Source organism: Mus pahari, chromosome 11 (assembly GCF_900095145.1).
Source record: "Mus pahari chromosome 11, PAHARI_EIJ_v1.1, whole genome shotgun sequence".
Lineage (NCBI taxonomy): Eukaryota > Metazoa > Chordata > Mammalia > Rodentia > Muridae > Mus > Mus pahari.
Window position 1 is genome coordinate 54,084,922 of NC_034600.1, and position 17,027 is coordinate 54,101,948.

A 17,027-nucleotide genomic window follows, 5' to 3' on the forward strand; every position below is an offset into this window, starting at 1 on the left:
AGACATCTGGACCAAATACCAAAAATATTCCAGATGAACCTGTGACACCTGGGAAATCAAGTTATAGAACACACATGGATCTCAAAATCAGGTTTGTTTGTTTGTTTGTTTGTTTATTATCTTTTGAGGGGAAACTCTCCAGGCTTAAAAGAGGTTAAAAAATAAATCAAAAGAAAACTAGTTGATTCTAAATCATGAAACTTTCATGACGCATTTCAAAAATTACAAAAGGAAACTTCAAACCGGCAGATTTGAGGGGTAAGTAATTGCTGCTAAATGGCAGGCCATGGGATATCTTTATTATGAAACTCATAAATATTGATAAAAAACATACTGAAACCTTAATAAATAAGATATGAAGAGAGAACTTACACAAGAAGTATAGCCAGTAAAAACTCACAGGGAAATATTCAAATTTGTGAGTTATGAAAGACAATTTTTAAGAACTGAAATGTTGGTGTTTTTTGCCTATGAAACGAAGCTGAAGCAAGAGTAAAGAATGCTGAAGGGTGTGTGCACACACCACCTCCTGATAGTCAGGTGCGGCAGTGTAGCTGAGTGTGTATGCATGCAAAGTTGTGACTGTCCTGTCTTTTGTCACCCAGAAGGGTGATGAGCCCCCTCTGAGGGGAGAATCTTAAACGAAGAGAAACCTGCACCAGCAGGATGCTTCCCAGAGCCTCTCTTGGGTCACAGACACCATGACAATCTAAATGTGCAGAAACGGGACAATAGCCAGGTCGATTATACTACATCACCCAGGCAGACTGTGCACAAACACTCAAGTGGGATTTCGTCAAGCACGTGTGCCACCTTGGAATGGATTCTCCAACAGAAAAGAGCACTTGTGGAGAGACTACCAAATCCGGATCGTGTCTGCAGCTTCCTTGACAGAATGATACTTCCAGTGTCCCAAGGGGACTGGAGGGGTTAATATGAGGGGAAACTGAGTCAAGGCATGAAGGCATTCTCTCCACTCCTTTGGAACTCTTCTATAAACCTAAATTTATCTCTGTCAAAACACATAAATAGAGAATTAGGTGGGGGTCATACCTTGTTCTTGCCTGTAACAAAATTATAATATAGTATAAAATTTGAGAAATTTGCCCACATTTTCATACTACTATGGTTAAAGTCCTATGGTAGATTTATTTGAAAAAAATAACTGGATGATCAAAGAAAAAGGTTAATTGTGACATTTATAGGCTCGGATCAAGGACTCTTTGCTTCCCTGTTTTTTTTTTTTTTTTTTTTTTTTTTTTTTTTTTTTTTTTTTTTTTTTTTTTCTGCTTGACAAGCTTTATACGAGGTTATCATATTGGTTTATCACATTTTAAAAGAAATTCCTTTCAAAAAATATTTTTGCATCCAAAGGCCAGAACTGTGGGGTTGGGAGTCAAACTGAGAGCCTGGTTGTTACAAAGGAAATCTGCAAGGTAGGTGCTAAGTTTGCACCAGTCACTTAGAGCAAATAGAGCTGCTGTGTGTCTGCAGTTTGCCTTCCTCCATTTAATGATAAGGCTAAACATAGTTCGCAGTGAATAAAGCAGATCGGCTTTCAACAACAGAAGGTAACAGACCTACATCGTCACATATCCATGTCTCACGTCAACCAACACAACCAACCCAAGGCCACCAGGAAGGAGGCTTAAGTTAGGGGTATAAAACTGTCACATGGAAGTACTCACTGACTGTGACGAAACCTTGATCAGGGAGTGGCTGGCTGCAAAGGACAAACCCCCTCCTTGCTATTCAGTAACAGGCTACAACTAAAATAGAAGCTTGCATGGTCTTTCCTATATTGTTCTAGATTAGCTAAGGCTCTTCTAATCAGGAATAAGGTCTCACAGCTATATGTTTCTCCCTGGGCTCCAAATCTCAAAAGAGGGCTGTCACGACAAGGTTTCACAGGTCTTTGCTAACAGTCCCTGTGTCCAGGAGTTGAGCAGCAAGTCTCATGGGCCGTGCTGTGGCTTCCTGTTGCTGTGAAAATCCTGAACTGACATTGGTAGGTTAGTGGACGGCAACCTGTCCACATGTATAACTGCAACATTTTCTTCTGAGGCGGGAAGTGTGGCTCAGCATTGAAGGGCCCTTGCTACTCTTGTGTAAAAGACCAACGTTTGGCTCCCAGCACTCACACCAACAGTTACAGGGACTCTGATGCCCTCTTCCAGCCTCTCTGGCTACCTGCATGTATGTGGTGCATACACACACACTCACACACACACATCAAATAAAATTTTTTTTTCTCTTTCTCACTGATGTACATATAAAACTGAATTTATTAATAATTATTATATTTCCAGTTTTCGATTTCTTTTTAAAAATAAAACTAAACAAATGCAGATAAACCTCCGTGTCCCATGTCTGTCCCCTTCCTCCCTTCCAGAGTTAGTGACTATTTTACGGTACTGGGTCTTCTCGTCATGTAAGTCTATTGTTTCATTTCATATGATTGTTTCTTTAGTCTATCTTTATTGGAAACAACCAAACAGTCCATCAGTTAAGGGGCAGACAACTTGTTAGTTACCCAGGCAATGAACCAGTACTGTATGAGGTAAGCATTATTTATTTATTTATTTATTTATTTATTTATTTATTTAGAGAGCTCTGAGATAAAGGGCTAGACGGAGTGGTAAAGAGAAGTTACAAATCTTCAGAAAATTTAAAGTAGTCAAACCATTAGTCAGCTATTTGCCCTTCATTTCTGGCTAGAAATCATATTTCCTTGGTTTCCAAATTTAATGCCACTGTCTTGCCCATGTGCGTTTCTAGTTCCAGAGTTTCTTGGTTGCTATAGTCAACTTCCCTCATCCTTCTGGCTACTGTTCTTTCCTTCAGCTTGCAAGCATTTGCTCAGACATCAAAGAGTCCTGTAGCAATGACCTCTATGCAGTCCACCATGTTCACTGGAAGTTAACTGATTATTACTGGGCTGAGTAGGGCATTGTTTCTTCTCTCTCTTTCTTTCTTTCTTTCTTTCTTTCTTTCTTTCTTTCTTTCTTTCTTTCTTTCTTTCTTTCTTTCTTTCTTTCTTTTTCTTTCCATGAAGAAACAGGGTTGTATTGTTTAGGGATGTATGATCTTACCAAAGCGACAGACGGAGATATAGAGAGGAATTAAGTCTGGATGGGCTTCCATCCCCATCCCCCACCCAGGCTGTGTGAGTCTGGATGATTTGTGATTCTGTTGCTTCCTCCCCACTTCAACTCCCTCCACAGCTTCCTCCCCTGCCCAATTCTTTCCAAGTATATTCCGTGGCTCAACATCCTCCTCAGCCCAGTCCCTTGTGCCCCAGGATCCGTCCTCTGTGCCTCAATAAAATAAGCATGGATGCCAGGTGGGTCTCTGGTTTTATCATCTCTTTTCTTTTTCAACCGCAGTACTACATATGTTCCTGGGAATCACCATGACCACCCACCATAACTTCCAGAGCACCGTCACAGTATCCCTGTCAGTCTTCTTTTACGGAACTCTTAGAACTCCCCTCAACCGCGTGCCCAGGAGCAACACGGCTAACTAGCCAGGGCTGGCAATGGCCAGCCGTCTCTTTGCTATCTCTGTCCTACAGTCCTTTCCTCTCTAGGGAGTGTGTTAGTGAGGAAACCTTTTTTCCCCTTCTGAGAAGCAGTTGAATGCACTGTGGCTTTGGTCGGAGGACTGGGAGTCTAGATCTCGTATACACGATACACAAATGGCTGCTACAAGAAAGAACTATGGACTCCCCATGCAGTGCCTGCATCTGAGCGCATCTCTGAGTGTCTGAAGTGTCCCGGAGGGCAGGGTAGACCGCCAAGCCGGTGCTCTTGGAAGTCATATTGGCAGCATGAAAACATTGCTTACATAGAGATTCTGTAACTCCCGGGATATGGAAGGACAAGCTCAAGTCAAAGGGTAAGGTAAGCCCTCGGTGACACCCCTGGGAGAGAGATAAAGTCCAAAGAAGAAAGCCTGGGGACGATCAGCTAAAGGGAAGGCACATGCCTATATCAACTTCAGAGACAAGGAGGCATCTGGGTAGGGTCTTAACAGCAACGAGCAGATCCCCAATTCCCTCCCTAAAGCTCTGCCAGCCACAACAGAAGCTCTTCCCGTCTCTTCAAATCCCTGAGTCACCATAGCAGAGTTCAGACTTGATATAAGGTGCACCCAAGACAATCGTGTCTCTCCGAGAACTCTCCACGAAGCAAAAAGAATTTGATCTGAATCAGGCGGAGATCTCCTCTATTACGGTAAGGAAATCTCTCCGCGGTTCCTCAGAGTTTAAAAATCCTCCCAACAATGAGTCTCTCGCCTGTGGGAAAACCAAGATTCAAGGGGTTAATCAAAAATAGTATTTCTAACTCAGCGATAATGGTTATAAGTGATAAAATTATGCTACCTATAGAAAAGCAGAGTGGAGGAGCCTTGTCCTTTAAAACTAGTATAAACTAGAGCTACCAATAAAACGTACCCTGAAGCTTGTTCTTATAAGCTAAGCACTGCATCTCCAAAGAGATAACTAAATAAAAGCTTTCTTTTTGCCTCAGGGAGAGTCTGAGATTCCTTCTCCGGGAGATTTTTTTTTTTTTTTAAACTGTATTAGATTTTTTTTTTTTTTTTGCATTAGAAATTGCCAAATAATTAGATCAATTTCTTATGGTAATTTTATTTCGTAAAGCACTTCGACTTACTGAGCGAAATCCACCTCTGATTCAATTAGTTTTGCAAACCAATTCATAAAAACACTTCAAAATGCAAACCAAAATATGGTCTGTGACGGAAAATACATGGCTGGCTCTCCAGTGATTTGATTTTCATCGGAGTGAACCACGTTATAGTCACTGGTGCGGTGAAAAGTGCCCGACTAACTAAAAATAGTCAGCAAGCTCTGAATAAGGAAAGGAGCCCCGCATCTGTGTCTTTTGAAGCATGCTCTATTATTGTTACATTACTAAAGTAGCGTTGTAAGGATGAGACTGAATCTACACCCCCACCCCAGAAGATGCTTCCAAGTCAACCAATGCCTGCAAGGCAGCAGCAAGAGCTTGGCTTGAAAGCACAGAAGAATGGTTGTTTGACTCCAGTCAGGATTTAGGAATGCCCAGACACCGGATAGAAAGAGGTCTCGTCTTCTAGAACCCTGTGGGCCTCTTTGTGGGGCAGTCCATTCCTGTCACAGTCAGCCCCACCCACCATTTTTGAAGTCCACTCTTACAGTCTGCAGAATGCAGGCCGTCCTTCTGTGAGTATCAGTTGGCAGGGTTAGGATACGGAGTGAGGCATTCATGGGGTAGTATGCATGGGTACGTCCCTGCAAATGGAAATTGGGGTGGAGCTCCTCACTTGTCTAAGAAAGCAAGCAAGAAGGTTGCACAACTCCACCACAACTAGTATCGCCATACACCTGGGTATACACACACACACACACACACACACACACACACACACACAGATGCATGCACACGAGCACACAAGCGCATATGTACACAGAAGCACACACACATTCCACAGGCATCATAAATGCCAAGAAGTCCCAATCCTGTCCTTCCCTGAAGTCCTAAACTCATTTACCAATGGCATCTGGCAAGAATGGAGCATAGCAGCTTTACTGGCAGACAAGTTCAACCTATGGCCAGTGGGCCAAGCACATCCCCAGAATAATTAGGAATGTGTCCCAACACAAAATTCCAAATGTACTTAAAATTTTGAGATATTTTCCTCAGTGGCTCACACCAAGTACCCAATACTCCAGGATAGAAGGCTTGAGCCAGCATCTTTCCTGTTATAGCTCTCCCTCCTCCCATGGACCACATAGCCAGGACATCACAGCACATTATAGCTCTCCCTCCTCCCATGGACCACATAGCCAGGACATCACAGCACATTATAGTTCTCCCTCCTCCTATGTAACACATAGCCAGGACATCATGGTGCACTGTCAAGTGCTTCTCTCTTTTCTGCTCCAGATGGGATCTCTCTGCCACTCCTAACACTCATAGGATATAAGCCCCACAAGGCCAGCAACACTTGAGACCTCTTTAATGTCCCTTAATGCTGCATGCTTACAATAGCTGGCACAAAATAGACACCGTAGGCTAAGTAGGCAACGGAGTAAATGCCTGTTCTCTTTGCAACTGCATCTGGGACCTTAACTGGCCTTCTTCCCATATACAATCACATCCCTGAGTTAACCATGAACATGAATCTGCTCTTCTAGCTGCTATGGTATCATACCCCCCTGCAGACAAATGTGGAGTCTCTCTCTACCCCAGGAAATACGATCACAGTTGAGCCTAAAGGCCTTTCTACCATTTCAGTTCTGGGACTTGAACTCTTAACAAGGCCTGACCTTTCCTAAGAAAGCATTGAGAAGCACAGGGAAAACCCAAAGTGACATGAACCATCCTATGTCCCCAAAGCTACAGGCATGGAAGAATCCCTTGGAAAGACAAAGGATCATGTCCATGACCTATGAACAGCCTTCATCCTCTGATGACCTGAGAAGTGGCCTACATATAATGAAAGCTGCCTTCTCTGGCTTGCTACTAGATGAAGCATCTTTGGGGCGATTGTGCCCACAGGCAGGGTCTCTGCAGGCAGAATAAGGCCACTAGAATGCCAGAGGTCATGACTGCAGGCCAGTCTAAGGTGAAGGCTTTCTGAAGGAGCCAAGAGAAACAGTTTGTTTACATAACCCCAACATATCTCACCAGAAATGTGTACACACTGATGCCATCATGATTTTTCATGTCCATGAACATTTCTGATAGCTTTCTGATAGCTTTCCCTCAACAAATGGGAGATTGTCATAGTTCATGAAAGCAATCATAACAAAATATCGTGAAGTAGGTAAGTTAGAAACAACAGAAACTTGTTTCTCATGGCTATGCACTGGGAAGTCCGTGGTTAGTTCATGGCAGGCGTGGTGCCTGGTAAAGTTGTTTTCTGATTCATACGTGACCTCTTCTTGCCGGATCCTTACGTAGCAGAAAGGAGATTGTTTATTTTTCCATCTCCTCCTAGGATACTAATGCCAATTGTGAGCGTTCTACCCTCATGGCCTGACGGCCTTCCAAATGCCCTGCCTTTGAATGTTATCACTTGAGGACTCTGTGTCAACATATAAACTTGGGGAAGCCAAGTGCTCATTCTACAAGAGAACTAAAGCCCTCATCAGGACTGAGCCAGGCTGAGCCTTGTGTCAGATAGGGTGAGATGAAAGGAGATATAAGTATGCCATTTCTGACAAACCTAAATTAAGTGTCACCATGAAAAGAATAACCCATTTAAAAAGCATCAATGTTCTGGAAGACAAAAGCTTACCTAGCATCTGCCACTGACTGGAAAGATAGCGCTAAAGAGATGTGACATCAAAAGGCACAGCGGGATCCAGGGTAGGATCCTGGGAGAGAGAAAAAGGTGCTGGGACAAGTGAGTAGAATCTGAATAATAACTTACTGTAGTTAATAGTACCGTATCAACATTAATTTCTTAGATAACTGATCACCATGGTAACGTAAGACATTTACATCAGAAGATGCTGAATGAAGGCTCCACGGAAACACTACTGTACAAGTCTGAAGTTTATCTGAAACACACACATGTAGAAATCGGAAATTGCTCAAAATTAAAATGAGCAAAGAGAAAAAAAAAATGCCATTCTTTTCTGCCCTCACAACCCCAGCAGGGGACCCTGGTTGCCCAGGCAGAAGCCTTCTCACCACACAAGCCTGGCTACCTGGAACAGACAGACTGTCCAAGCCAGGGAAATCAACACCACAGCATGAAGGGTTGATGGGACACCTGAGCTACCACCCTCAAGGGAGGAACTATTATTAGTCACTGATAGCCAGGGGTACGGGGAGTTACATTTCCTTGGGCGTATGCCCACTGGTGGGTTTTTCCTGATCTGGTGAATGACTCCACGGGTACACACACACGGACAGCACTCATTAGAATCTGTGTGCTTGAAAATTAAATAAAAGCTAAAGGAGGAGGTCATGAAGTTATGATGGGTAGTCCGGGGAGGAGCTGAAGCTGGTGAAGACACACTGTATACATGATTTCAAAAGATTAGTTTTAAAAAATATTTGTAAGAACACAAAACTGATCCTTTCTCCAAGTGCCACTTACAGCAGCAGAACATTGTACCAATTCCTTGGCCTGAGAAACATCCCTTCCTTTTTCTATTTAGAATCAAGCCCCCTTCCACCACCACCCCATCGGCTTTTTCTTCTACAGCCAACATTGACTCCTGGCAACATATGCAGCACTGGAGGAAGGCGGGGCAGCCCACACCTAACCTAGAGAGCATCTATCTCCTTGCTGGGACAGAAATCCAATATTTTTATTTTGGGGTTTTGCGTTTTGTTTTGGTGGTGTTTTGAGACAGGGTCTCACTATGTAGCTGGCCTCAGCTGCCCTGGAAAGCACTGTATAGACAAGGCTGGCCCCAAGCTCAGAGAGATCCACCTGCCAAGGCTGAGTGCTGGGATTAAAGGTGTGCACCACCATACTCGGCCCCAAATCCAACCTTTGTGGTTTACCTAAAACAGCAAGGAATATCTTGCTCAGCCCCTCAACTTGTAGCTCTCTCCTGGAAAGTCACTATCTTCAAAGAACCTGGAGCTCGAGCATTAGCAAACATAGTGTGGTTTTCATATCTATATCTATATCTATATCTATATCTATATCTATATCTATATCTATATCTATATCTATATCTATATCTATATCTACATCTACATCTACATCTACATCTACATCTACATCTACATCTACATCCACATCCTCATCCACATCCACATCCACATCCACATCCACACCCACACCCACACCCACACCCACACCTACACCTACATCTATATCTATACCTATATCTATATGATTGCTTAGAATTCATTGTCTTTCAGAGGATAACAGTCATTTGAAAACTGGAAGGGAAACACTCACCTCTCTTTTCCCCCAAAGCTGGGGACTTTTAAAACTCCTGGCCAGTTCACAAGTCTGGCACGTGAACTTGTCAAATAGGATCGCCTGGCAACCACCTCTACCACTGTCACCTTAACATTTTACAAAGAGTGTACTCAAGCCCATAAGACACTTTTGGGAGAACAGAAAATAGATCCGTCTTCCTAAAAAACACCGACTCCTAGGCCAGAGATTCTGCGTGGTGCGAGGCCTCCTCCATGCCTCCTGTAGCCCACTCCACCCCAAGCAGCTCAACGACTAAGAGAGCTTCACGGACTTAACGCTCTGACACACAATAGTTCATTGGGCGCTCAGATATGGACTTGTCAACTATAGTTTTCAGAGGTTTAGATCTGTTCACTCGCCAATCTGCTAGGGGTTCTAAGGCAGTCACTGTCCTACTTGAGGTGTGAGAAGCATAAGGAACCAGGAAATCAAGACTGTTCTCAAGTTATGAAGACTGTTGGTTTGGATGTCAAAGGTCCCCCACAGGCTCAGGTGTAGGAGTTACATCACTGGGGGCAGATTTTAAGAACGAACAGTCTTGTCCTGCTTCAAGATGGCTCTTGCTTTGCTTCCTATTTGTAGCTGAAGCTGTGATTCTTCAGCTTTCTGGTCCCGCCAATCATGCCTGACATTTACTGCCATTCCTCACTGTCATAGTGGAGCCTCATCCCTCTGGGTCTGCAAGGGAAGATAAACTTTTCCTCCTGCTCCAGAAAGTGAGGTCCTGGGCCTTCTTTGGGGGCGGGGAGGTGCAGTGGTAGGGGAGTTTGTTTCTGGTTTGCTTGTTTTCGTTTTGATTTGTTCGATGGCATGTCTGACAAAGGATGGAGACTAGATAGATGCAGGGACAAACAAATCACATGACCTCTGACAGGAAGGAGGTACAAAGTGGTCAGACATCCTACAGAAAGCTTGATGTTGTCCTGAGCCTGAAATCAGAGACCAAGCTGAATGCGGTTACTCACCCAGAGAACAGGAAAAGCTACAGGGTCCTAGTAGGAAAAGCCAACACTCACTTGGAGGACCAGAGTCCGTGCTTAAGTAATTCTCATGTGCTTTCTCAGTCAGTCTTCACAGAGACCCTACTTTATATACAGGGGAAGTGCGGGTGGTGGAGATACAGCAGCCTGCTGTCTGATGGGCACTCCCCATCCCCCACAAGCAGGTGGCAGGTAGAGGTTAAAGCTGGTTGTACTCAGAAACCAGGCTCCCAGCCACAGGCTCCATTGTCTTCTCTTTAGTTGAAGAGGGTACCATCTTCTAGCATACCCAGGTTCATGTCATCTGTGTCACATTTTTTTCCACTGAAGGAAAACAAACAAACAAACAAACAAACAAACTCTCTTTCTTCCAGTTAGCTAAGAAAGTGTATTGGGATTATATCACACAGTAACTTTTTGAAGACAAAGTAAATAAACATAACAATAATATACATCTGTGGGATAAATAATGTTACCATTTGTGATGGCAGTTTGCAGAATATTGGGGTGTCCACTCGGACTTAACTTCTCTATGAAAAAAAAAAATCAGCAAACTGAAGTGGTGCAATACGGGGAACTTTCTATTTTCTGACACAAGCAAATCATGTCATGGTGTTAGAGATGGGGGTGGGGGGGAACCATCAAGCTTGGAATCACAATGATGATAACTCCTGAGTTAGAAAACCAGTACCCAGTCAATAAGATGTGAGATCTGCCCTGGCACTTTAAAGAGAAGCACTTGAGTAAACCACAAGGTTAAGTCATTCCATGTGTACCTCACCGGTGTCCTAGCGGTATCTATTTTAATTTCCTAATTTAATTTAAGCATCTAATAGAATTCATGATGTACCAACCACTACTAAGTATTTTGACTCACTCTCTGTTACCAGTCTGGATGGGCTAACTGGTGCTGCTATAATAAGTGAGTACTGAGGCTTACAACAAGAAAGGTTTGTAGTATTTTGCAAATCCCTGACGGTTGGTTACAGCTTTTCTCCCACACGGTCTGATCCGCATTGTGGAGTCTGGACTAACGTTAGGAAGAAAGTGAAATACGGATTCACTATCCAAGCTGTTTTCAAGGAGCGACAAAAGTTACTATAGCTTATCTCTCATTGATCAATGCTAGTCACATGACTCACCTCACTTTGGTTGGTCCCCATTATATATTAACAGTAATAGTCTACCAATGTTTGAAGATCGCAAAACACTGGACAATCTGAGACAGAGAAGTAAGCGATAGTGAGGCCCATTTAGGCACCGTCTAGGTGATGCAGTGTGTGGGAGCCGTCTAGGTGATGCAGTGTGTGGGAGCCGTCTAGGTGATGCAGTGTGTGGGAGCCCCTTTCAAAGGCACAGCCATACCTATAGGTACCTCTTTTCAATAAACAGCAATCATTCTGTGGCCTTCTCAGGCTCAGACATAAGCAAGAACAAAATCCTTGGGCCTTTCTAAGTATCCATTGACCTTACCTTTATGTTCACACAAATGTGCTAGCTCTGCTGGGCGTTCTTGAAATAGAGGACTTAAAAATCCCTTCAACTATAATTAAACCCCCATGGAATTGGCATAGGAATGAACAGGGAGATCAATAGAACAGGACGGATGGCCCTGGAACATATAAAAATGTAATTTATGATAAGAAAGGCATCTTGGATCAATGGGGAATGGAAGAATTATTCCACGGATGGCATTAGGACAGTTGGTTAGCAAATTAGAAGAAAAAAAAATCAATTCCCAGCCTTAATTCATACTATATACTGACATAACTTTAACTCCAGATGGATTAAAAAATTTGAGAAATAAACACTAAAACAGGGACGTTCTTCCTCTTTAACCTCAGCCACTCCAGCATCATTACATCTAAGTTTTTGTTCATAGAAAAAAATCACCCACAAAAGAGACAGGCCACACAGGTCTTAAAATATTGCGTATGTGAAGAGAAAACTAAAGTTAAAATACTACCTAAGGACAAGTATTTACAAACCAGTAGAATCATATCGTTTAACATACAAAGGAGCGCATACAAAACACAACAGAAGTATTTTATGGTCCACAGATGGAAAATGGGCAAAGGACTTAAATAGACAAATTACCAGAAACAACAGAAGTTAAACACACACAGTCAACAAATATTTAGAACACATGTGTAGTTAATGAAGTACAACCCCTACTGAATCCCCGGAGGCCACTGCTTCCTGTAATTGAAACAAGATACTGGCCAGTTGGCTCAACAGGTAAAGGCACTTTCCACGAACTGATGACCTGAGTACAGTTCTCAGTGCCCACAGGTGGGAAGAGGAATGAACTACACAAAGTTGTTCTCTGACGGGCACATGCTTGTGCTCATGCGTGCGCACGCGCGCACACACACACATTTTAACAAATGAAGTGCGACTAGTTGGGTTTGGTTTGTTTTGCTTTTAAGTCAGAGATCTCACCATGTAGCACTCCCTGCCTGACATGAAACTCCTTACACAGTCCAGGCTAGCCTTGAACTCACAGAGACTCTCCTTCTGCCTATGTCTGCCTCCTGAAGGCTGGGATCAAAGCGTGTGCCGTCATGCTGGCTGAGGCAAGTGTTTAAGGATGGCTAAGTTCCACGGGGGCGTTTTTATACACTTCTATTCAATCTGTTACCCTTGTGTTTGTGATGTGGGAGATGGGACTCACAGTCTGCTGATGAGGCAAGCTTTCTTCCCTAAGCAACATCCCAGAATTTGGTTTCTGTCACCAGGTCTCAGCATGTAGCCTAGGCTGACCTCAAACTCGCTGTCTCTTTCCTTATATTCCAAATGCTGAGATGGGGGTCCAGGAAAGCACTGTCATGTGCAGGTTGGGATTACTCTTAAAAAGTAGATAGACACTGTAAGATAATCATAAATATATGGGAATATGCCCAGATACTTCAATCCTCACACTCTGACCTGAAGAAATAAGCTTATGTGGGGAAAAGTTTTATGTACAAGCATGCTCATCTTAACATGGTCATAATAAAGAAAAATTCAAACAGCAAGAAGCTAGGCAAGAATATGGAGGTGGATTATGGTCACATATATGTGCATAATGGCCTTTCACTTAAATGATGCTTGTTTGAGTTGGTAATAAGAAATGGAAATGAATTTTTCTGGTGTATATAATCAAAGAAGCTTATGAAGTGAATGTACACACAACACATTGTTGTAGATATGAACTATACTCATAAAATCTGATTGTATATATGCCACATGAGTGCACATATAACACATGGCTTTAAATATGTCACAAGTCACACATTGCACATATACCTTATGAGTATACGAATAGCACATGACAATACATATGCTACATGTGTGTACATATAACACAGGATTGTAAAAATGCCACATGAGTACACATATAATACATAGCTGTACAAATGGCACATGAGTGTACATACAACACATGATATACAAACAGCACGTGACTATACATATGCCACATTGTGTACATATAACACAAGACTGCAAGAAATGCATGACTGTACATGCAACATGAGTGTGCATACAACACACAGCTATACATAAAACATACAGCTGTACAAACAACACACTATATATATATATATATATATATATATATATATATATCACAAGTATAATACAATATCTATGTGTATATGCAATACAGGACTATATATATAATACAGAAGTGTACTTGCAATACATGTTTATACAAAACAGAATAATTTTTCTGAGAAAATAATCAACAAAATTTTTATTAAGAAGTTCCCCAAAGTGGTTACATTTTCTTTCTACTTTTTCATATATGTTAATTTTCATTGTGAAAGCATGTATTGTGTTTTGGAAGATAAATAGGCATCCTACCAGCTGATAATAACTGAGTGTTGAGGGCATGCATGGCATGTCACATTACATAATGCCATTGCTATCTGTCACTAAAGACAGAGCGTCAGATCCAACACATACTAAATGCCAGGGAACCCTCAAGGAGCCCATATATTTAACCTCTCACTCAGTGTTAACGGTCCTGTTTCACAGAAGACCAAGACACAGCAATTGAGAGACTTTTCTGAAATCACTCAGCTGGTGAACCAAGACAGATGGATTCTAAAGCCAGCACTTATAAGCACACTATACAGATATTGTTGTGTTTATTCCATACAACGACCCTATGATACCATTGTTATTATCTTACACATGAACGAAACTGAGACTTTGATATTTTTAAGTAACCATGGCAACAGGGCTAGCTGAAATGGAGCTGTGATGAGCTCAGGCGTTTAGCTTTGAAGCCTGACCGCCTACCCTATTTCTCCTTCTACCCCTATCCGTACCCCTATCCCTACCTTTACCCCTACTCCCAACCACTGGATAAGGCTTCCTCGGTAACACATTTTGGTGCCCTGGTGCCCCTTTCTTAAGAAAGTATATAATTGTTGGTAATATTTTTGTTATTCTGTTGCTCTGCCTTTTGGGCATTCCTTCCTTAGCCCTAGACATTCTAAGATTGCCAACTTTGCTCCCAGCTTGTGGTTTGATAAAGATCTTAGTATTGAAGGACCGAGAGACTTTCAATGTTTTATAGATGTTTGCCATTTCCATTTTTTCTGCCTTTACTGGCCTAACAATCCCCAAATTCTAGAAAAGTCTACCTGTCAACCAATGGATGAATAAAGATAATGTGGCACAGACAGACTAGAATACTACTCAGCCTTTAAAAGCAAAGGGAATCTTGCCATTGGAAACAGCACTGATGAACCTGGGAGGTGTTGTGGTAAGTGAAATTAGTCAGCCAGACAGAGAAATACCACGCACTCTTGCTCATGTGAAATCTAAACAGAAGCAGGGAGCAGAGTGGTGGTGACCCAGGACCGAGGCTGGAAGAAAATGGAAGATGTCAACCATAAGCTACAGCATTTAAGTTACATAGGGGGAGTGAGTTCAAGGGCTTGCATGAGAGCTAGCAGTAATGCACACTTGGAAATAGGTGCTGTAAGACAGCAGGAGTGGAGGGGAGGGAGGAGGGAGGGTGAGAGGATGGCAAGGGGGTTGTTCTACAGAATGCATCTGCCCAAGAAGGACTTGATCAAGTTTCTGCAGGATCGTGGTTCAGATTCCTTTCTTGCAGAGCATAAATGATTGGGAAACATTAGAAGTTTAGCTAAGACTGCTAATAGGCAGCCTTTAGCCATCTCTTTGAAAGTTACCATTTCAAGGATGCTGAAACTGTAAGTGTAGAGTCTGAGCCAATGAAGCACGTGAAGCTATGACGATCAACCCAAAGAAACCAAGCCTGAAGAGACTCTTGATGAGGGTCCACCGAAATATACAAAATCGGTTCTAAAAAGGGAGATAAACCAACTTTCCCGAAAAGGAAGATGTTGTTCACTGCTGGTATACAGGGACACTCCCAGACGGGACTGGTTTTGATACTAATATTCACTCAAGCTCAAAGAAGAAAAACGCCAAGCCTTTAAGTTTCAAGGTCGCGTGAGGGAAGGTTGCCAGAGGATGGGACGAGGTGCTCCCAATCACAAGCAAAGGAGAATGGGCTGGAATAGAGATTGCACCCGAATGTGCTTATGGGAAGCAAGCGTGGCCCATGTCAGAATTCCAAGTGCCCAACTCATTCCTGAAGTGGAATGAGTAGGTATTGGCTGAAACCACTGTTTCAGATCTAAAGACATCTGCAACAATAAAAACTTGGCCTTGAGACTCAGTGTGACTAACGGGAGCTTAGAGCTTTTGTAAGGGAAGCGCCCACTGGAAAATGCTGGGAGTTAAAGCTTGTTTCTCTGATCTCAGTTTATGAGAAGCGCAACCCCCTGGAAGTCCCTTTAGGTCTCAGATATTTTACTGTCACTATGCAAAGTATTGGAAATGTTCTTCCTTTTTACCTCACATTATAAACTAAAAGGCTCTCATAAAAATGCAATGGATTGTCCTGAAAGAAAAACTAGATAGGGAGCTGCAGCACATAAAATAGGATTATCCTTCTTGTTCTTCCCACCTTGGATTAGGGAGACCTTGAAGAAAGAAATATTTAAGACTCCTCTGAAGTAAACTCATTTCCCTAGAGATCATCACCATCAGCATCACCATCTGTATCATCACTGCCATCACCATCACCACCACCATCATCACCATCATCACTACCACCACCATCATCATCATCATCATGGCCTTCACCATCATTATCACAATCACCATCATCACCACCATCACCATCATCACCATTATTAGCTTCTTCCTTATTGCTACTTTTATTTTATTATTTCAATGTTGAGTGTTAAATCCAGAACCTCACATCATAGGCGAGGGACATACTACTGAGCTACACATTTCTAATCCCTAGCTACCCACTTACCAAAAAATTCAGTTCATGTTCCGAGTCCTTAATAAAACTTCATTTTAATCTTTGGAGCAACTTCCTAACACAAACATTAAATATCTTGTTTTTGTTTTTTGTTTGTTTTGTTTTATTTTGTTCTTTGGATGAGGAAATCTGAGGAGTATGTGAAACCAGCTTAAGGTTACAGGCTACACCTAGCCAGAGACACGGGGTTTCAAAACGAGTACTCTGGGCCACAACAGCAAACTTTGCCGCCCAGTCCTCACGAGCAGAAGATACCCAGCAAGAACTTCATCCTAAGTGTGCCACCGCATAGTCTCAAGAGGCTGAGAACCTGTCTTTTTCAAATAAGGGTCATACTGCTGAATTTGTCTATTCCTAGGTATATGATCCCTGGAATCTCTAAGCAGTTTAAAACATTTTTTTCCCTCCTCTGTACAAGAAGAAAGTTCACTAAGAGAGTTACCTGCAAAAAGGAGCAGAATGAACTACAAGCAGCCATATTGAGGGCAGGGCTGTGTTAAAGATACAGCTGAAAGCATCAGGCATAGGTCTAGTGGACAAGCCAAAGAAAAGAGCCATTTAGTTATCTGCTACTCACTAGATACAAGCCAGAATGCAGTGGATTCAAACGACCTTACTCATTACTTTGTCCACTTTCTCTTTCTTTCTTTCTTTCTTTCTTTCTTTCTTTCTTTCTTTCTTTCTTTCTTCCTTCCTTCCTTCCTTCCTTCCTTCCTTCCTTTCTTTCT

The 17,027-nt window shown here is 42.4% G+C and overlaps 1 protein-coding gene and 1 pseudogene across 1 annotated transcript in view; one reads left to right on the forward strand and one right to left on the reverse strand.

Annotated features, from left to right (window-relative positions):
* Positions 1-17,027, reverse strand: part of Egflam (EGF like, fibronectin type III and laminin G domains) — a 180,936-nt gene that overhangs the window by 116,526 nt on the left and 47,383 nt on the right. The window lies entirely within an intron of this gene.
* LOC110329231 lies at positions 14,961-15,569 on the forward strand (annotated as a pseudogene).